The sequence below is a fragment of the Equus quagga genome, chromosome 17 (genome assembly GCF_021613505.1).
Source record: "Equus quagga isolate Etosha38 chromosome 17, UCLA_HA_Equagga_1.0, whole genome shotgun sequence".
Classification (NCBI taxonomy): domain Eukaryota; kingdom Metazoa; phylum Chordata; class Mammalia; order Perissodactyla; family Equidae; genus Equus; species Equus quagga.
The window spans coordinates 44,139,761-44,162,792 of NC_060283.1; the positions used below are offsets into that span (position 1 = coordinate 44,139,761).

Genomic DNA, 23,032 nt, shown 5'->3' on the forward strand with positions numbered 1-23,032 from the left:
AGGGGGAAAAGAGAGTGGGGGTCGCCCTGCTAACCCCATTTCAAGTGGTCCCAGCCAAGACTTAGTGAGGTTAAGCAGTTTGATCTAGGTCACAAAACTGGTCGCTGGTGGAGCTGGGATCCCTCTTGAAGCTCTTAGCCATGCTTCTGTACAGTGAGATGAACATCTCTACAGTGGAAATGGATTCTTGATTCCCAGCAGTTAATTTAGAGCAGCCAAAAGGCAGGGCAGTGATGTAATGCAGACTGAAGAGCCATTGTGTGAAGGGAGCAGGAAGGAAGCACAGCCTTGTGCAAATCTACGGAATCACTTTCATCTCCAAGTCTTCAGGAAACGCTCATTTGTGCAGAGGGTCTTTCCAACCTTCCAGCTCTGCCTTCCAGCAACTTAAACACTTTTCTCCACAAAGGTGAAAGAGAAAGAGGAAGCCCTTGCAAAGTAAATAACACAGAGTTAACAGCCTGATGAGCTGCAAATGCATTTTCTTAGCAGGTTTATGACTGTAGGAAATATTCACAGATAAGCACTTTCTCACTTCCGGCACCTATGGTACTGCATAAATTAATTAATTTAACAAGTAATGATCAGCACTTTCTACAGAGTGTCTTGATTTTCGAGACTTGATAAATTTATTTCAGGATGTGCTTGAGGACAACGTGTGTGTTGTGATAGCTTCCACAAGCCTATATCACTGATTCAAGTTCAGCAAAAGATCTAACAGTGCAGACATATGTTTACACCTAGGATCAAATGAGGGGCTTAGAAATATAGTATTTGGCTAAACAGCGTAGAACTCTATCATAAATATGAGCATTACAGTACCTGCTGGTGGTGTTTTGATTCTCTCGAAATATTTCCTTCAAAAAATAGTCATTTCTGTTTAGAATTAAAAAGAGATGCTGCTTAATCTATCCATTTTTATCTATAAAAGGAAAAATAATTTTCCTTGCATTTGTATTCTAAAAAAGCAGCACTATTTCTAAGCTCTACACAGAACAATGATTTGTAAACTATTTTGACAACGCAGACCAATGAAATCAGTAAATACAAGACTCTGGTGTGTAAACCCTGATCTAATCCAATCCTTGGATCTTAGAGAGGAGGACATTGAGGTCCAGATGTGAAGTGTCAAAGGTGAGTTTGTCTAAATTCGAACACCAGCCTACTTTCTACCACCCAATGCTGCCAGGAGATCAGAAGCACCCAGAATGTGGCCAAACACCGTTTATCAAATGTCTTGAACAATTTCCTCAGAGCTCTTATTTAAAGTCAACTTGACCCGGACAACAGGAATTGAGTTACAGTGGCTTAGTTCATTTTGTCCTCTGGCTTCATTGCTGTCCTACAGAGGATGAGAAGGAAGAACTTTTTACTTTGCCCTTGATCTGTGGACATCATTGCAACACTGTGATTTCAGCCTTTGTACATCTATGTGGGATGGGGTTGCAGAGAAGCAGTGGTCTGGGACTGTGACATCATGATGACCAGTATGAATTTGCGATGTTTTGCTTGCTACTGTTGTTGAGGAAAAGCAGATGATCTTAATAGACCTTGGGGCATATGATCCTGTTGAAGCCTGTCCTGTACTTACACCTTTTTCCAAGCCAAAACACTGAAGCTTAGAAGAAACGAATAGCAAGTCTTAAAGCTGTCAGTGGCATTCGATTGACCAGCTGTTGCCATTCTTTGTTTACAAAGCAGCTGATGACTAAGTTTGCTACTTATTTAATAAAAAGGAAAATGGGGATACTAAGTGAATGCAGAGTAAACTGGTTATTCAATAAGCATGAGTCTGGGTATTAGTTTCCTATGGCTGCTATAACAAATGACCACAATTTGGTGGCTTAAAAAAATACACATGTATTCTCTTATACTTCTGGAGGTGAAAAAGCCTAGAATCAGTTTCACTGGGCCAAAATCAAGATGTCAGCAGGGCTGTGTTCCCTCAGAGTTTCTGGTGAGTGATCACACTTACAGCCCACCTGGATGATCCAGGATAATCTCCCCATCTCAAGATCCTTAATTTAATCACATCTGCAGAGTCTCTTTTCCCAGCCATATAAGGTAATATCAACAGGTTCAAGGATTACATCCTCAGTATCTTTAGAGGGCCGTTATTCAGCTCAGCACCGTCTGCAAGGTCAGTGAGCTTCCTCATAGATAAACATGAGCCCCCCTTTTTAAGCATAATTTTAAGCATAATTAATTCTACAGGGTCATTGGATACAATCACTGCCCAATGATGCTGTGGGATCCCAGAGAACCAGAGAAATTCATCTACTTTCCAAAAGGTCTAATTTATACCCAAGGAGGGGCTTGGAAACCAGATTAGATTTTTATTAACAGCTACTACCAAGACTCTATTCCATCTGCACTACTGTCTGGAGTAGTGTTTACCTGAGTTTGTGCAGATATGAAGGTAAGAAGAAGAAGAATTATTCCTTTCTCTTCTTGTGCTCTTCACTCTTCCAAATGCAAGTCTAATTACCATGCGGGAGCACTGACTGGAAGCCCTGTTGGCTGGGATTCTTCTGGACCTGAGCTAGGCCTGGAAGGATCCTGTGTGAGGCTCTGGGCTTGGCTGCTTTCCACTCCACAGTTGGGAGCCCCACCTATGACACTGGCCAGTGAATTCCCTCTCAGTTTTCTTGGGATAAGCCTTCAGACTTAACCTATGTGTACCTGTAACCTCTGGCTCTGGTGATGCTATAAATGGAGGAGGGGTGAGTGAATCTTATTGCTGGGGACCACAAATGATCCAGATGATGTCAAAGGAAGAACCTGGCTTAAGATTGAAGGGCCTGGGCTTGGGAGTTAGATTGCCTGAGTTTGAATCTGGTCTGTGTGACACTGGGCAAGGTGGGAAACCTTTGGGAGCCTCAGTTTCCTTACCTATAAAATGGGGACAATTGCAGTTCTTGGCTTCTAGTGTTGCTATGAAGACTGAGCCATATAATCGGAGTCAAGCTCGAAGCACCATATAATTGGAGGCATCTTGAAGTGCCTGGTGTCTCAAAGCCGTGGATCCATGGAAGCACTTGTGAACAATGTGTCCAGCCATAGGGACTCCTAGGACATGGGTTTGCTGGTTGATTCATCAAGGCTATGCTGAATATGTGTGTATGGGGGGAAATGTACTACACCTTGAGTCTTATTTTATCTTTAGTCATATTTATGAAGACTCTTGACAGGAACCAGCACTGTGGGGAAGCCAGAAATGTATAAAATATAGAACTCAGCATCTGCAACAGAGAGTAAAATAGATATAAAAGTTCTCATAAATGCCACAGGACTAAGCCAGCTGGGTCATACTGTAGGAATCCAGAGCAAGATAGAAGGATCTGGGGCTGTGGGAAGGAGAGACAGTTTCCTAGAGAATACAGTGTTCCAATGACTTGTGAATGTCTGCACACCATTCTCTTAATTCTCTGAATTTGTTTCCATTTATGATCATTTGATGTCCATTTATAGTTACGAGTGCCTCATGGAAATATGATTGGAAGCTGTGTCTGCATGGGCAGAGTTTGTGGACTTGTGGGCCTCCCAGAAGAGGGCTCAGTAGGGGCACCAGCCAGGGCAATTGGCTTCCCCAGAAAAATCTCTTCCAATCTCCTGCCTGTGCTGGGAAGGGCTAGGTGCATAAACCTGGAAAATGAGCTCTGAAGCTAAGTAGGAAAAGGAGGCTGATGAGGTGTCTGACCCCTTCACGTGCACACTTTATCTTCTCCCAGCCAGGAGTGCCTTCTTCCCTCAACCCCCTGGGATGGCCTCTCCAGATCAAGGTGGCTATACTAGTTTCCTAGGGTTGCCGTAAAGCAAAGGACCACAACGTGGGTCACTTCAAATAACGGAAATTAATTTTTTTCACAATTCTGGAGGCCAAGAGTCCTAAATCAAGATGTTGGCAGGGTTGGTTCCTTCTGGAGGCTCTGAGGGAGACCGTTCCATGCCTCTTTCCTAGCTTTGGTGGCTGTTGGCAATCCTGGGTGTTTCTTGGCTTGTGGCAGCATAATCTCCATTCTGCACCTCAGTCGTCACATGGCCTTCTGCCCTGTGTCTCTGTCTTCTCCCTTCTGTCTCTTACAAGTGCTCTCCTTATTGGATTTAGGACCCACCCTAATTCCAGAGGGTCTCATTTCAAGATCCTTACCTTCTTTACATCTGCAAAGATTATTCCAAATAAGGTCACATTCTGAGGTTCCGGGTGAGTATCTTTTGGTGGACGCAATTCAACCCAATATGGTGACTATATAGTTCTTTGTCCAAACCAAGACACTTTGGGGCTGACAAATGCTAAATTGTACAGAATGCCAGTCCAATGTCCTTGCTTGGGCACAGTGGCCTGGCTGTATGACCGCCTTTTAGATAACCAGCTACATCTTCCCTGGGAGGAGCAGCCATCAGGCCATGTGAGAAGAGGAAATGTGAGGATTGAACTATTCTTAAAACCAAATTCTGAATTTATCCACCGTTCTCTGACAAAAAAATTCACTTGCTCCGTGTTGAGTCCTCTCCTTCAGGAACATCTAAGTTGAAACCTAAGTGACTTCCCGCGTCTCTACTGCTTTCCGTCTTCCAAACCTTTGAACCCCCTTCTGCTATTCTCTCCTCTCTTTCCATTATCCCTTTTACTATCACTTTAGTGGGAAAAGTGACAGTGAGGAATAGTACCTCAGGAGTTCGGAAGGACTGGAGATAAGTGTGTAGGCTCTGTCTGCTTTTGTGGAAAAGGCTGTGTGCAATAGAAAATTGCATTTTGGTTTGATTTTTATGTTAAAACATAAGAAGTGAATAAGCGTTAGAGAAACCTCACCAATAATTTAAAAAATTAAAACTACAATTAATGGGGCCAGCCCGGTGGCACGGCAGTTAGTTTGCACGTTCTGCTTCGGCAGCCTGGGGTTCGCTGGTTCAGATCCCGGGTGCAGACCTACACACCTCTTGTCAAGCCATGCTGTTGCAGGCATCCCACATATGAAGTAGAGGAAGATTGGAACAGATGTTAGCTCAGGGCCACTCTTCCTCTGCAAAAATTGAGGAGCATTGGCTGTGGATGTTAGCTCAGGGCTAATCTTCCTCAAAAAACCCCACTACAATTAATACTTGTATTTTAATGTCAACCCAACAAATTCTTCTTTAGTGATATTGTGGTATTTAATGTTAGCGAGGACGTGGGAGAATATGCAGCCTCATACACTGCTGGTGAAATACAGATCAGCAGACTTTTCTGGAGGACAATTTGACATCAAATATCACATGCCTGAAAAATATGCATAGCCACTCACCCAGTTTCACCTCGAGGAAGTTATCTAGAAGAAAGACAAAAAAGAGATTTGTCACAGACCTATATATGAGGATATGCCTCACGAACTATGTGAAAGTCAGAATCAGTTGAAATGTAGTATAGTAATTGTTGGCGAAATTAGAGGGCATCCATATGAAAGCATTACATCAGCCATTAAAAATCACATTTTGAAAGAATATTTAGTGACATTGCCAAATGATAAGGATATTATTTAAAATTTAAAAGGCGGGTTACAAAGCAGTATGTTCATGATGATCTCCAATTAATAAAAACAACTTTATACATTGTAAAAAAACATGACAGCTGGATGGATATATGTCATAATGTTAAAGTCGAGTATCTCTGAGCGATGAGATCACAGGTGAAATTTATTCCTATTTTTGTGTTATTTTGCATCTATGTTTTATGTAATAAACATGTATTAATATGTATTGTTGTTATATTAAGAAATAAGCTGAACAAAGTGAAGACAAATGGGAAAAATGAATATAACAGGAAAAAATAATCTGAGTCTCTTTCCCTTTCCTTTCTCCCAGAGTTCCTTGCATGGTACAGGGTCAAGTTATTTATGGAATGGAATCTATACATACTCCTGGGATGGCCACCTTCTTCCCACCACCTGTGTCCTTGGAATCAAGCCCTTGATGGTATGGCTTCACAAACTCTCAGCCCCGCATGATGTTTCTCTACACCTGGCTTCTGCATATGTCATAGTTGGGAAACTCTTTAGACCTTGGGGATGAAAGATATTGCTTTTCTTTTAGATACAATTTAGAACAGAATTAAAACAATCTTTTGTATTGTTTTCCTATCCTTCCATAGTGACCCTTTTCTGCAAGTCACCTAGTTGGAAGGACAGCAATAAGTTGTCACCACTTATGGTACAATGACTGTAGTACTTGTACCTACTGCAAGAACTTGAGCCTGCCATTTTTTCCTTTCATGTGGTCATTAGCTTTACTCTGAAAGCTAATCTTTTGGTTAGACAGATAATCTTGAACTTATTCTACTTTGAGTATTAATAACACGTTTGAGGCCTGTTTTTCCTTCAGAGGCATTGATTGATCAGTTCCATATACTTCAGAAAAGTCTAACACCCAACTCTCCCTCTACCCTACATCCTACCTCCCCCCACCCCAGTCACCAGAGCGGAGATGCTGTAATTTCTGATCCTTTTGTTGTTGTCTCTATTACTCACTTTCACCTAACTTACTGTGTCTTCAAGGCACCCTTCTCCTGCTCTGTTTAGTTTCTTTCTCACCTTCGTTTGTGTGTGTGCATGTTTTTAAGATACGCAGATAGACAGGAAAATGACAGCAGACCAACTGGATGTGTTCGTATGCCTTTGATAATCTGTTTGGGATTAAAAATGTCAGACTCTGTTTAGGTTACTCACGATCGTTTGTATACTGCTCTTTTGTTTAGATGAACTTAGATTCTGAAACAAAAATTAGGACGCATTGTCTGACAAAGAATTTTTTTCCTCGTGTTTAAATATCTATTTGGTTAAAGTCTTACGAAGCGATAAAAATGAAAGAATGTTTAGTTTAAAAGTTACCTGTATTGATGACAATAAAATTCTATGATGTTAGGACTGACTGAGAAAATCTTCAGCACCTGGTTACTATTCTGTTGTTACCTTTGTTGGATGTGTGTGTGTGTGTGTATTATGGTCAGAAATGCTCAATCTACTTTGCATAAAAGTAGCATTATATAAATAATTCCATGGGTATTAGACTATGTAATATCTCAAAACACAGTTTACATTGACCCATCAACTCATTAACTTATCAGCCCCAAACACATTTAACACCGAGCAGCAATTGTTCACGGCAGGTTGTTTCTTGCTATTCTCAGCTGCCAGATGAAGGAATGTGAAAAAGGGCTTTGTAGATTGGGAAACTTATACTTTAAAAAAGTATTATTACTTACAAGGAACACAGAGCAGGAGTTTTTAGAACAAGGATTCCAGATTCCTGTGGCTCAGGTGGATGTGTTATTGTCCTACATACTCCGTTGTTTATCTGATTGTAAAACTTGCTTAGAGAAAATCATTTTTTAAAATATTGAAATATAGAAAAGTGTAAAGAAAAATAACAATGACACCATTTCAACACTCAGAGACAACTCCTATTCATATTTTGACTTTTTAAATAATTTTCTGTGGATAGAGGAATATATATCCTATTTATATAGGATAAAGGTCATGTTGAATTTATAATTTTGTATCTTGCTTCTTTACTTAATATAATATGTTAAGCATTTCTCTATGTAACTAAAAATGCTTAACATAATTTTTAAATTATGCAAACTCCACTATGGCAGAAGTCTTTGTCTGTTTTGCTAACCAATGTCCATCAGGTGCCTAAGATCATGCCCAAACATAGGAAGCACTTGTCAGCTAGTTATTAAATGGTTCTGTATATTATGAATGTACTCTGTTCACTCTTCAGTCATGGATAATTTTTTTATAAGTTATATTGCTATGAATGCTTTTGGACATATTTATAAATCACCTACCTTGGGAGTTATTTCCTAAAATTTGATTTCCTTAAAGTGTAACTCTGTAGTCAAACAGCACAAACATTTTTATAGTCCTTGATGTAAATTATTTTTCAGTTATGGTGCCCATAGTAGACAATTAGAGTTTATAGATGAAAATAATATCTATAGACAGAACATAGATAACCAGTTAATGGGATAATCAAACCATGACTTTCATGAAGTAAACAAGATAGCTTACTAGTCAGAGGCGATAGGGAATAGATAAGTCAATATGTCTAAATGTTGACCACCCTACAGTTAACACTAGGAGGATTAATTAGTTATTCAATAACTGCATATTGAGTGCTAATAATGAATCATGTGCTAAATCCTGGGAAAACCGTGACGAGGACAGTCTGACTTTATGGGCTTATAGTTGACTAGGGGAGACAGAGGTCCATGAAGGTAAGGAACCACCTGAGAGTGCTGAGTCAGAGGGAGAGCTCCAAGTTCATTTATTTGAGTAAATTGGGGGAAACTACATACAATTTACTTGTTTATTAACACCTGGTGTTTCTTCTCCCAGGGAAGGGCTATTTAACACCATTAGGTAGAGTTTGGAGAAGGATGAAACTTAAAACGAACCATATATGAACACAATTAAACATTTAGGTACAGAAGTCTGAATAGACTTAGTAGAAAGTTCCAGTAAGGTCCTAGGTTCACCACTTCACTTCTCAAGACCTTGGTTTTTTTCACCTGTAAAATAAAGATTTATTATTTCAAACCTAGGTTCAGGCTTCTTTGAAATATAAGCTTCAGAGGTCTCTGCCTACCAGTTTAGAAGTGATCTCTAGGCTATCCCATAATATTCACTGCTTCCCAAAGGCAGAACTTTGTGTTCACAGACAAACAGAAGACTTATGAAGCTTCCTGAGGTGGTTCATGATTAGCTCTCTCAAAAAAAATTTCTTTATAATATAAATTGGCAAAATTGAGCTTCCATTCACCTTGTGCCCACTCATCTGGACACCACATCTTTTTCTCGCTGAGGTGTTGGCCATATCTAGAGCCCAGAGCATCAAGGAGCACAGTGTTGATTCCCTTTACACTAATCCTTGGCTTACAGTGTGCCTTAGAATGATAAGATGACAGATTTGTATCGTTTCACAGGCATTGAGTACATTCCTTTTGTTTCATTTGTTTTATATTTATTTTTGGTGTGGGCTCATGGATGATATTCCACCATGTCCCCTCTTAGATGAGCAGTAGCCTGGTATGCTTGTTGGATGGTGCTGAGGGGGCCAGGGATAACTGTCCCATGTCCTTGGGTGCTAATGCTCGGTCACTAAAAGAGCAGCTCTGAGAGGGAGCATCTGGGGCAAAAACTGAAAAGAAAATCAGATAAAGCCATTTAGCTAGTTTGTCAATCTGAAGGACCTAAGCAGAGAAAGAGAGTCCTGTCAATGGAAGGGAAACCAGATGAGTCAAGAGGATTAGAAGTGGGAGGGAGATGGAGCCTGAGCTGTGAGAGTGACTGTAGCAGCTTTTTATAGGCACCTTGTCACCTCTGGGGATGGCAGAGAATTATCATTAGTAACAACAACTGGACCTGGCCAACTATTAAATGACTACAACAGTACTAGTAAACAGGATCCTGGCTGGCTGGAAGCCAGCAGCAAATTTCACTGGAACTGCCACCCCAGCTCAGGGCTAAGGAGCATATGATAGGACCCCTGAGTCCTCTGTGTTCTCTCTAAGCACTTCAAGAGACACTGTGAAGTGCTCACTGTTGGGTATCGAGTGATACAGAATGACTTTTTTTGGCCTGCTGTATCAACTATAATTACAATAGATTTATTTGATCGGAATAAACTTCCTTATGATGCTTTGTTGCCAGGGAACGCTTCAACAGAAGAGTTCATGTCAGCCTTCAGAGCTGCTCTACAGATAGCCTTTGTCAGGTGAACAACCATTCTGGACAGATGACCTAATGACCGAGTGCTAGATTTCTCGCCTTGGGGGCTCTAATAGTCAATAATGGGGAGAACTGAAGGTGAGTTAAAAGAGAAAGAAAACTTCTCTTCTGTGAGGTATAGATCGCTGTTAAGAAGAAACTGGCATTCTTCACATTCCCTCCTCCAACTTAAAAGCCAGCAAGAAAGTTACATCTCTACACAACCGTGATTACGCCGAGGAGACTGTGCAGTAATCTCATTTTTCTTTGAGTGTTCAGATGATTTGAACTTTGCTCTTTCCCCATGTTAATAACTCTAAGGCTAAATTAGTACCATGTGTGCAAGTTCAAAATTTTCCTTTGGGAACCTGTGCCCCCTCTTCTCGTGCTAGTTTTTCCCCCTTTACTGAAGAGTAACTGTGCTACCAGTTTTAAATCCATACTTGGTGAGTTCTTCATGGTCCAGACAAAAGTACCCAAAGAGGTGATGGGGCCAGATTTACTCGACTTTTTATAAGAAATTTAATTCTTTATTTTAAGAGAAGTTTGCCAAGTGTTTACATTAAAAATAAATATATCTGCACAAACATCATTTGACTCAAATTAGGATAAGCTATGCTTTGAATTTAGATGAGATGAATTGTTTACCTGAATGAAGATTTATTTATTGTTCAACCAATATTTAGTGATTTCTCACTGTTGGCTTGGAATTATATTAAACACTATAAGGTTTGTATTGATAAATGAGATAATCTCTGCCTTCAGATTACTCACAGTCTTTGGAGGGAGACATATAATAAAACATTAATGGCACATTGTGATTAGTTTTTAAGTATAAGTAAGCACAGGAGGCCGTGGAGCCACTTTTGGGGTTCCAGACAGGGGATATCAGGCTCAGAAGATTACCCATTGAAATTCCAAAGACTTTTACGACAGTCTGTATGGTTCCTTATTTCTTTGAGCATCCTAAATGCTGTCTACATGTTACGAGGTTTGATATCCCACTCTCTTCAGGTCTTTCCTCAAATACCATCTTCCTTCTGAGGTCTTTCCTGATCATCCTATTTAAAATTGTAGCTTCTGCCGGGGCCCCCTACCCTGAATTCACCACTCTTCTTTCATGCTTTATTTCTTTCTCTTGAGCAACTGTCATCATCTGTTAAAATATATATTTTACTTTGTAGTTGTTATTATTGTTGATCAACTATCCCCCTCTTGCCTCCTTGGAAATGTAAGCTCCCTTCTTATGCAGTCGTATTCTCAGCACCTAGAACAGTGACTTTCATATAGGAAGTGCTAAGTAAATATTTGTTTTGACCGAAACCAAGGATGAGCAGTTTTATTATTTGCACAAAGTTAAGAATGTATCTAATGGCCTGTGCATTTTACTTTTATTCTTTATATAGCCAACAAATTTTGAGGAGAAAATATGAGATAAAGGTTAGATGGAAAGAGAGTCATTTTGCAATTAATGAATTAATATATATCTATTGAGTGCCTATTGCTTACTAGGCACAGTGTTGGAAGGCATGGTAAATACGGTGAAGCCCAAGAGCGGGCTTTGCCTTCAAATATCTTACAATTTAATTGGAGAAGAAGATATGAAACAATGTACAGAAAGATAGCAACACAGGAAAATAATATGAGCTATCGCAAGCAGAAAAAGAGAGAGCTAAAGCTAAAGGGATGCGCGAGCAATCTTGGCTGAGATGACTGAGGGTAGGTTGCTTCGACAGGACAAGTTTCCTGCAAAATGTAGCACTTGACCTGGGGTGCAGGATTTAAGGAGAAAGAGATGAAACCTATGGGGCAGGAGTGATGGCGATAGAGAAACATACACTGAAGGGTGCATCCCTTACGGGGAAGACTGTGCAAAGCCATAGCACCTGGACGTACGCTATAGTGTGACACAGGCCTTAGATGACATGAGAGTCCTTTAGACAAGTTATTTCAGGAAGCAGTGAACTCATTTCACTACTACTACCTCTTCTCCAACCATTGTGAAATGCTCCTTTGGAAATGATCTTCACAGACTGTGACTGGTTCTTTTGAGCTTTCTCTCTGGTGGCATCCTTCATTATTGGAGAACATATTTAGTATTTGATAAAAGTCAAGAGTAGTTCAAGATCAAGCTGGGTGCTATAGACTGAATGTTTGTGTCCTTCCCCAACCATTCACATGTGAAATGCTAACGTCCAAGGTGACAGTTTTCGGAGAAGGACGCTTTGAGAAGTGATTAGGTCGTGAAGGCTCTCAAGAGATTAATACATAATGGGATTAGTGTCCTTATAAAAAAGACCCCAGAGAGCTCCCTCTCTCCTTCCACCATGTGAGGACACAGCGAAAAGACATGGCCATCTATGAACCAGGAAGTGGGCTCTTACCAGACTAGAATCTGCTGGCCCCTTGATCTTGGACTTCCCAGCCTCCAGAACTGTGAGACATAAATGTCTTTTGTTTATAAGCCACCCAGTCTATGGTATTGTGTTGAAACAGACTGAATGAACTGAGACTCTGGGTTTGTAAAGTGACTGATCAAGCCAGGCAATACTGTTTGGGCTTCAACTGAAGTGTGATTTTAAAGTAATGGGCTAGATTTTCAGATGTGTCTCATACATCGGAGCTGAAGGCACCTCCAGAATTGGGGTGTAAAAATGTTTTGAGGAGAACTGTGTCTTTGGCCTAAACCATTTTTTGAAATCCATTACTTATTTGGATGAGTAATTGTTTAAAAAAGCACAGCTACTTCTTAGTAACTCACTCTTCACAATTGTGAATATGGATGATTTTCTCATTTCTCTCTATTCCTTCTTCTCTAACCCTTTGCATATGGAAATATTTTTTCTGCTTCTATATTTACTGGAGTTGAGCCCTTTTTGATTTGTGCTTGTGGGAAATGACCTCTTGACTTGAGAACAATGTAGGGCAAAGAGGAAAAATTCAGCTCTTTAGCTCTAATTTTTGGTAAAATGCAATTGGAGTTTTGCTAGTCATTATTTAATTATTAGATGAGTATTGTTAATATGGTCAAAGGGGGTAATTAACTTTGACCTTAATAAAAAGGAAAAGGCAAGCAGTGACTGCACCATGTGAACAGGAGAATTGGGGACACGTGGCAACCCATCCCACTTCTCCTATTCCTTTATGTTGTGCCATACCCAGCTGTGCTTCTCACACAGACTTTGGTCTCATGCCTGAGTCCTGAAATACTCAGATGCCTGGCTAGCTACATTCATGATAATCTCTAAACTTTGCTTGAGGTTTCCTGGGTAGATACCCTTTCCATGTTCTTCAGCAGTGGATGTTTTGGTAATAGAAGGGTTATAATCATCAAACCATTTCTGTTTTACAGATAAGTGGAAAGATCAATAATCAGGTTTAGCATTTGGCATCCATGGAGTCTATTCCTTTATAGGAGCTTGTGGGACCAAATGCTAATGGATAACTTTAAAAAGACAGACCTGGTCACTATGGCTTTGAAAGTCATTCACCTCCATGTATCCATCCCAGTGTGGACCATCAGAGAGGACAGAAGGAAGCGTAGATATCAACTAGGCTAGAGTTTCCCTAGCTGACAAATAGATCCTAAGTGTGAGGGATTGCTTGGTAAGAACCAGCCTTGTTAAAAGTGACAAGGTCAAGTTTCAGGAGTGGTAGTTCAATTGTCACCTCGGGTCTTCACATCTACAGGACTTACAGCCTGTAAGGCATAATGGAGCCCTCTAGTCATACTGTCCTAGAATTCATATGGCATTAAAATAGAAAGGGACTAGGGAGGATAGCTCATTTCCCCAAATTCACGTTTCATACATCTACAGTTTGTCATTGTTGTTTAATGTGGGTTAGACTTATCTCCAAGACTAGATGGTATATTCCTTGAATATAGTACAGCATATTTGCACTTACATGAGCTCCACTTGGGTTAGCACGTGTTGGACTAATTGGAAACACACAGTTAAATATCCGTTGAGTTATTGTAGGAACGAACCATTTGTAATTAATTTTGGGTCTCACGATATCTGTAGAAATATAGAGTGCAGAAATAAAGGGAGTGGGGGAACAAAACATATGTGACTACATTAAGAGACCAACTAGTTTACAGCAGACTTTTCGACCCCTCTGTAGCTCTCATAGCTGTATAAGTCACGGAGCTACGTGGTTTTAGCTCTTTATTTTTGAGTGCTGTCAAATCTGTAATTTTAAAAGCAATGTACTAACTGGGGTTTAAGCAGGAAAAGAGAGACTGTGGTGTTTGCAATGAAATGCAGGAAAAGCTGGAACACATGAGCAAGTTGACACTTTGTAGCTCATTATTGCCCTTGCTTAATAAAGTAATAGAGGCTTCCAAATTGCTTTGAAGCGGTTGCCAACTTCCTCACAGCACTGTGAAACCTGATACTTCTGCCTTTAAACAGTGTGTGAAAGTGCAAACAGTAGTACTTGTGAATTCATTCAGCAACTTCCAAACTGTAGTCTAAGCAGGGAATGGGAATACGAAGACTGAGGAAGGAAGAGGAAACGGCCTCCGCAAGATTCCCTGGTTGGATGTCAGATTTGGCTGACTTTTAGTTATGCAGACTTGAACTTTACAGAGATAAACATTGGTTTCCCCAAAGGATCTAAAGGAATTAAAAGAAGGAAGTTTGATCTTCTTAATTTTTTTCTTTTAAATTTAGTAAGCTCGTGGCAGAGTTAAGTGAAAGCCAGCTCAACCCACATTTAACAAAACACTTATTGGGCTACCAAATTTAATAGATGCATTTTAGAAGGTGGAAATTAGTGTCCAAATAATAAAGGGGAGTAGGTCAGAAGAATATTTTCTGAGACGACTACTATAAGAGACTGGCTCAGTCCTGAGGTGGAAATAGTCTTCTGTTATCTGCCCTCCCTTCTTGAGCAGGTGGTCCATGTGTTGCGGTTCTTGAAAATGTCAAGAATCATTTTTATAAGTGTCATAAATGCCACACAGGAAACTAAGGAAGCCTGATTTCCAGAACTGTATTGTGGCCTTGGCTATGCGCTCACAGTCTCTGTTGCATTTGGGGAGCACATGGTAACTGCATTGTTGTCCTTGCCCAATTTGCTTGCTAATAAAGCAATTTAGAGCAAACTGACCCCTTAGCTGCTCATTGCCTGCTGAATTGTGTAAGAGAGTCAGAAGTCTGAATTTGTGACTTTAGCTATTTCTGAAGCAACAAGACACTAAGTCAGGAGAGCAGAGCGATGACTTTCTTGTGCGACTCCAAACTAAGTACAAAAAAGTTGTGTGGTGAAATAGAGAAGTCTTTATTTGAACACTGGTCCAGAATAGCAAAGGTTCTCTCCAAAAATTCATCATCTGGGTATACTGCAGATTTTCAGCTTCGTTTTACTGTGAAAAAAATCCCTATTCTGCAGCAGTATTGTTCAATAAAACTTTCTTCAGTGAAGGAAATGTTCTATATCTGCACTGTCCAATATGGTAACTACAAGCCACATGTGGCTACTGAGGCCAAGGAAATGAAATTTAGTTTTACTTATTTTTAATTCATTTTGATTTAAGTGGTCACATGTGTCTAATGAATTGTGTATTGGACAGCACAGTTCTAGAGGGACCGAAGCAGGTATGTATGTGAGCACCTGCTTTATATGCAATTTAAAATTGATGGAGACAATGTCTGGTGCATGTTTTGAAAGTTTGGGAGTTTCCATTTATTTTTCTCATGAAGCTGCAATGCTGATCATAAAAACAAGACACATTACTGCAACATAATAAGGCTCTCATTAAAAAACAGACAGAAAAGAAAGGAAAAGAAAAAATAAAGCTGACATTACAGGTGTTCCTAGAGAAGGACAGATGATTATTTCTTGGCCAAACATTTGCTGTCATAAAAAGTGGTAGTGTCTCAGCAAGCAGACCACTCTCCTACTGTCATTCATTTTTGGATGCTGGGTTCCTGCACTTTTATCTGTGTTGGAGAGCTGTCTGGCTCCTTTCTGAGCCACATCTTAGGAAAACAAAGCAAAACAGTAAAACAGAGAGAGGAAGATACGTTAGGTGTGGGAAAATGCTTAAAATACGATGCAGGTTTCAACTTGTTATGAAGTCATTCCATACGTGATTGTAACTCACTTATTTGGAATTTGGAACATAGTCTCTATGGAAATACTTTTGTAATTTGCTAGTTTCCAAGGCTAATCTCTGGTAGCCTATGTATCCATCAGGGAGTTGACGTATGGTATATTTGCAACAAAAATGTTAGAAAATACTTCTGTGGAATGCTAGCTGTTAATGGAAACCCACATCAAACCCCAGCAATATTAATTATTTGATACTGCTATCCAAAAATATGTATGAAGTTTGAAAAATTGAGTAATAACTAGTGTTTTGTTTTGAAGTGTTGACTGCTCAAAGAAAAGCACATTAAACTTTGAAGTAGCAGGATACCTCTAGAGATATTCTGAAGAAGGTGTTTGGGGTATCTTGGACTTATTTTTAAGGATGTTTGCACTTATTAACCCTAGTCCTGTATTTCACTTCAAATATTTCATTTCAAAGTTGATGGCTTCCCTTTTCTTTTCTGTGGGTATATCAGTAGCACTGCTCTTAGAGTCACTAAGTAGCCTTGTTTTGACTTGTGACTGGAACAAAGCAGGAGAGAAAGATAAATTGAGAGGGAAAAAGAGACGAATGTATAAGGCACAGAAGAGGAAAGAAAGAAAAAAGGAAGAAGTCAAGGTCTAGGATGATTGCTGGAGGTGAAATTCCCAGACTTGTGAACAATAATCCTCCCCACTTATAGAACATTTCCTTCCAGCACCAGGACCTGAGCTAGATTATTTACATTAATTATTTCATGTAATTCTCATGACAACCCTATGAAGTATGAAGTAGATCTTTTCCCCTTAAGCCTCAGATGGGGAGACAAAAGTATAGAGATGAAACAACTCGCTCAAGGTACTCCCTCATCCACTCCAGGTAAAAGCAGATGAGTCTGGATTTAAATGCAAGCCTGTTGGATGCCAAAGCCCCTGCCCTTCCATTACAATATACCCTAGACTATACTGAGCATGGTAAAAAAATGGCAGATGTGGGTGTTCATGATGTGTATGAGCCCTTTAAGAAGGATGAAAGAGGTACCAAGGAGGATGTTGGATGGGTTCCTCGTGCTGGTCACTAGGCTCTCAAAATAACTTAGGAAATAAGTTATGAGCTGGTGAGGAGTGAGATGGGATCCATCATGGAGCAACTGGCTGGTAATGGGGATCAGAATTTTAACAAGCCAGGAGTTCCAGATGCAGGAATGTCTCTTGTTGCATCTGTGTTAGTGAAAGCTCATTACTACGAGGAGACAGTTGAGATAACGTGCAAGCTCTGACGGTTGGACCCACTGCTAGGAATGTGTTGGACAGTTTGTGGGTTTGCAATGCTCACCTTTCCAAGGAATTTGCTTCAAAGAAGATCTCTCCGATCTCAAAGGGTAAACTATGGAAAATAATGTATTCATTCAAGCAATCAACCTTTTTTGAATACCTGCTACACATTGACTACTGTTCTGAGTTCCGCAAACATAGAATGAGTGCCTAGTGTGTCTCAGGCACTCTTCAGCACCATGTAATGTAAACACCAACCCCACATACTGGACAATGCCTTCAAAAAGTCAAATTTTAATTTACTTAACCTCTTATTTCAATATAGGCTCCTGGCTCCCATTTCTACCACAATATCGTGTGGCAGTAAACTGCTACTTAAGGGAAAAGAGAGCATTTTCCTGTAGTACATTTATAACTTCCTCTCAGTTTAGGACTTGACATGGCTGAGTAGAAAACCAAATATAACCAGTGTTTGTATTTTCTCTCATAAGCCTATTGGGCATTGAAAAGGAAGGACGAGAACACAAGCTTTGTGAAAAAGGCTTCCAGCGTTAATGAGCAGCTGTATGTAGCTCAGGGAAACAGTTTGTAACTAAAAATAGTCTATCTAACTATAGTAACCGAGAGCATTGAATACCCAGATTCAACACAGGCAGAAATAAATTCCAAAAGGATGTATGATGAAGAGGGGTGGAGTGGTAGGGCTGAAGGGGCTGCAGGAACTGTGGCCCCCATCCAGGGTTGCATTAACCTGCTCGTGAGCTCCCTCCATTCACAGGAGATTTTCCAAGTCTCAAAGACAATTAGAAATCAGTTGGTAACAATGAAGCTAAAAGGAACAACAGTGTGCACAAGCTATTTTTAGCACACTAAGCCAAATTGTTTAAAAAAAAAAAAAAAAGGCCAGGAGAATAGAAAGAAAGGAAATATAAATACTCCAAGGAAAAGCTAATCTATGCTTCCTAGTGTGTAGCCATTGTTTACTAAAGATGCAAGATGGGTCTAGAACATTGAGGACATTAGTTTTAAAATGGCCATTCTGTATTTTATTAATATTTGTTACATTCAGATGTCTACCAAGTACTTTTTAAAATGAATTAGAACTTTTGAGAGGAAATTTTGCTGTTGTTAACTAGTGCTGTGGACTGAATTGTATCCCCTCCAAATTCGTATTTTGAAGCCCCAACCTCTGATGTGATGGCAAAGGGAGTAGAGCCTTTGGGACACAATTAGATCTAGATGAGGTCATGAGGGTAGGGGCTTCATGATGGGGTTAGTGCCCTCGTAAGAAGAGGAAGACACACCGGAATCTGTGTTCTCTCTCTCTTTCTCTGTCTCTCTCTTTCTCTCCCCGTCTCTACCACAGGAAGATGCAGCAAGAAGGGGCCATCTGTAAGCCAGAAAGAGAGCCTTCATCAAGAACCAAATCTGCTGACACCTTGACCTTGGATTTCCCAGCCTCTAGAACAGTGAAAAATAAAGTCTATTGTTTAAGCCACCTCGTCTCTGGGATTCTGTCACAGCAGTCTGAGCAGATGAATACAACTAGCCATGCCATTGTATGTCGAAAAAATAAATTGTATGGTTATTGTTCAGTAATCAAGGAACGATCAATCAAGCATTTTTGTTCTTCTCCATATTCTTTTTCCCTTCCTCTTTGAGGAATGAAATCTTCTGGAAATATCAACAGGTAAAGATACCCCTAATACCTGTTCTGATCTGAATTGGCCTTTGCTTGATAGGGCATTTCCCCCATGTGTAGATTTTTAGTTTGTGATGAAAGGGCAAGGCCTGAAGAGCTGAGCATTTCTGTGTTTATGGCAGTTTAGTAGTAAAAAGAGGAAGTCAATGTTTAAACTCCTTATAGCCACACCTTTGTTTTGAGATTGTAATGTTACGATCTTGGCAATAGATGACCTGCTTCCCTGTATACATGTAAATACATTAAGGAAATAAAACTTCCCATATTGAAAGATTTTGAGCAAGGTAATGCTTATTTATAATACATTTGGTGAATGCCCTCTTTGCAACAACAACAGATTAGCCTGAGAAATTAAAATATAACAAAAAGAATACAGTTATTCTTCTAAATCCTTCACACACATTATCTCATTTTTATGTGTATTTTGGGGTCAAATTATAGCGGCAGGTAAATAGTACCTTGGGACTGATGGAGAAACTCAGAGAAGTTCAAGTAAAAGGATAAATTATTTCTCTTTGTTAGATGCTTCCTCAGAAACTTAAAAATAATAGCTTTCCATTTCTAGAGGATTTAGAAGAACCATTCTTAAACTCTGCTGATGCACTTTCTCACAGCAATGAACAGTCCAGAGCTGAGGAAGAAATTCCACTGCTATTCTCAGATGTATATACCCAAACATGGGTAAAAACAAGGAAGCATTTGTAGCAGTGTGTATTGGTGAAGTCCCTTTGTTAAAAATGGAATGAAACAAAACAAAACAAAACAAAATAAAAACATGTTGGGTAGCCTCCTTCCCCCTCCTGGAGATCCACTGGGTAGGATTGGAGGATTTTTTTCAGTCTGTTCCCCAGTTTGTTTCAATGCAATGTGAATAGTATTAAATTGAACCATAAGAAATTGCTGCTTTTGTGGGTCAGAAATGGTCAAATATTGGCAATTTCTTATGGTCATACTTAGCATGGATATTTCTAGGTTTATATTGCACAAGTTGATTGTAAAACTGACCAAGAGAAGCTCAGGTATTTAAGTTTTCTCCTCTTGCCACTTCTTACTCTGCTATTATGGTTGGTTGACATTTCCATGTGCTGCACACTGCCTGGATGTACAGAGATTTTATTGAAACACCAAAATGGGAAGGGAGTGAAGGGAGGCACTACCAACAATAACAGTTTTTATCTTCACAAGAATTAAGAGCCTGGGGCATAGATGAAATAGACCTTGGGCTGTTTTATTTTATTTTGTTCCCAGTGCAGATGTCCACAGCTCTCTCTCCCAAAAGAAAGAGTAAGTGAAGTTGCCACTGTTATAGGAATCACCTAGAATTGGCTCTGACTTATTAAAGAAGTCAATCATTTTCCAACTTCAGTAATGAATTATTCCCAATACACCATATGCCTAACATACATGATGTCCTGACCCTATGGTTGAGTATCGCTGGTGTTCCTACAACACCGTGTGGATGAAGGAGTTTAACTCTTAAAGCTTTCAGCAGGGGCCCCAGGGAACATATATAATGGAGCTGTCCAGGGACTATCAAGAATTCTACATGTGCGGGAAACCTCTTTCAGTTCGGATGCAATCTGTAAGTTAAAGTCAGTTGCTTTAAAAACCCTCCCAAGTGCTGCAGTCCCTTGGAGGAGGCTGACAGAGCCTCAGCGGCGAGATCACTCAAGGTGAAGAATAAAGGCGGTGTTAGATTGCCTCCCAAACACAACCACCATGCCCACATTGAACAGGTGCCAGCATTTCAGAGGGCATCGAATGAAAGCAATTGCGTAGGGCTATGGTTGATAAAGACTGTACACCTAAAATTGCTACTCAAAGCAGTTCCAGACTGAGAACCACTTGTAGCTGATGGGAAATGCCTTGCTGCAAAGAAAGAGCCCTAGAACCCCTGGCAATGGGTCTTCAGGTGACAGAATTGGGACTATGGCAGCAAGAGAGGATACAGACAGGCTAGGACAAGGATAGGACCCTGAGCCCTATGGGGCTAAGAATTTCCACCAATTCCTTAGCAAAAAAGGCTTAGAAGTGAATACCAAAAGTTTACAGAGCAGTATTTGTAGTTTGTTTTCTAGGTATGGTGGTGGTATGTGTGGTCCTGCTGGGTGTGTGTGTGTACACGCTTATATTAATTAGCTGGCCATCTCTCTCCAGTTTTTTTTTTTTTTCATAGCATGGGTTTCATCACTTTCAATGGACTCTTTATAAAGTCTTAAGTTGAAGAGTCTGTTCAGATTTGTTTCTATACCTATCTGTACCAAGTGAAGTCAACTGATAAGTTCATATGAGATTCAGATCTTCCAAGGAGCAGACCAGGTAGAGTTCTCCTTCCAGAGTGTGCCTGGACAAGTCTTGTTGCAGCCTGGGCATAACTCACATGACACTAGGACAACAGCGTACTTGCTTCTGCTCACGTGCTCGTTGCTCATATTTGGCAGAGACAGGAAAGGAAACCCATTTATATATTCATTTTTTTCTCAAAGCAGAGTTTTGGGAGAAAGATAATTGCACTATAAAGGCTACCAAAATAAGCTATACAAATGGTTGAAGCAAATTGGATGTCAAGATGTGATTGGAAAAGGAGACAAAGACTTGAATCTCACGAGCAAATATTTGGGCTGTTACTTAAATTTTAAAAAAATTTAAAAACAAGAGTCTAGTAGAAGACCAATAAAATGTAAGTAAAGACTTTAAGACCAGGTTAGCATTAAATCATTAGGTTTCTTTTTTCTCTTAATTTCAATTTCCTGGCTGGACAATAAGGAATGATAGTGATGGGGAGAAAGTATGACCTCTACTTGGCTGAAACTCTCAAATTGAGTCTGATCCCACCAAAACTTCTGCAATGAGGTGGGCCATCTGCAGGATGAGACACAAATTCCAAGCTTCATGGGAAAGAACTTTCTTTACGTAAACATGCAGTTCAAATATAAAAGTGGTATCTGGAACAAGAATTTCTAATTTACGTTTTATCAATTAGAGGTGAAGCGTCCCTTGGTGGTGGTGCCTGCAGTTTCTTAGCTGTTTCTCTGGGAAGAACTTGCACTGGTACCTGTACTTGAAAGTGGAATTTGAACGGGAAGTCTGGCGCAACTTATTTGGGCAGCTCTAAGCTGAGGACTTACCAATCACTGCAATTGCTATATTGTCTTATGATGATCCTAAAAGGCATGCATTTTAATAATTCCTAAAAGTATTTCTGGAAAAAGGCAGAGCATAAAGACATAAAAGAAAAATAAAAATATACATTTAACCCTTTTGCACAGTTTAAGCAATTTGCCCTCGGAGGAAAACAGGACAGAAAGAAAAAAAAAATCTGCAACCTATCAGTCTAGAATAAGAGATTTCCATTTTACAGCCTTGATTTTCGAGGGCTTTGATGGAGAGATGTGACTGGGTTCATGGAAAAGAGGGAGGAGACGTCAAACCTAGAGAAACAAGATTATTTAGTTATTTGTTATTTGTTAGAGTCTCTTAGGGCAGAGGTGGGCAGAGATGGGCAGGGACTCCATTTCTCTTGCCCCTTGTTTCTACAAGGAGGGATTAGAGCAAAGATTCTTATATTTTTTGGGTTTTTTTTGAAGTCTGGCAAAGCCTATGAAGCTCTTCTCAGAATAATGTTTTTAAATGTGTACAATATATAGGACTATAGTGGTAATTAATTATATCAAAATGCCATTATCAAAATACTGAAAAAAATCTAAATTTGTGATATAATGATATATGTGTTTATTAGTGCACTAAGTGACAAGATCTTTCCTTGGTGCATTGGGATGGGGAGAGAGAGAACTCTCTTTTCTTCTTCTAATAGGGCCACCAATCCTACTGGATTAGGGCTCCACCCTTAGGACCTCATTTACCTTTAATTGCCTCCTAAAATCCCTGTCTCCAAAGACAGTCATATTGGCCATTAGGGTTTCAACATGTGAGTCTACAGCAGATGTTTACTGGAAGAGACCATCTACTCGAAGTGGTCAACTGTCATAAGAGGTAGGATTTTAAACTTCCATAATTTTAAAGTAGTGAGGCACGTGAATGAGATTCCAGATCTTTCCACAGTTGTAACGTGATTTGAAAACATCTGAGACATCTAGTGCTGACAGAGTCACATGCACGGCTCATATTATTCTGGTTTATTGCCTTCTTTCATAACTGAAGGAAATGCTAAATTTCAGCTAGAGGTTAGTAGGTAAGGTAGAGGTCAATGACAATAAAGAAGTCATTTTTT

General features: G+C 39.8%; 1 long non-coding RNA gene across 1 annotated transcript in view; it reads right to left on the reverse strand.

Annotated features, from left to right (window-relative positions):
- Positions 1–5,284: 5,284 nt before the first annotated feature.
- The window catches only part of LOC124229507 (uncharacterized), a 42,460-nt gene continuing 24,712 nt past the window's right edge, over positions 5,285–23,032 (reverse strand). The window contains exon 3 of the long non-coding RNA XR_006885895.1: positions 5,285–5,309. This is a non-coding gene — a long non-coding RNA (uncharacterized LOC124229507). The remainder of the gene's footprint in view (positions 5,310–23,032) is intronic.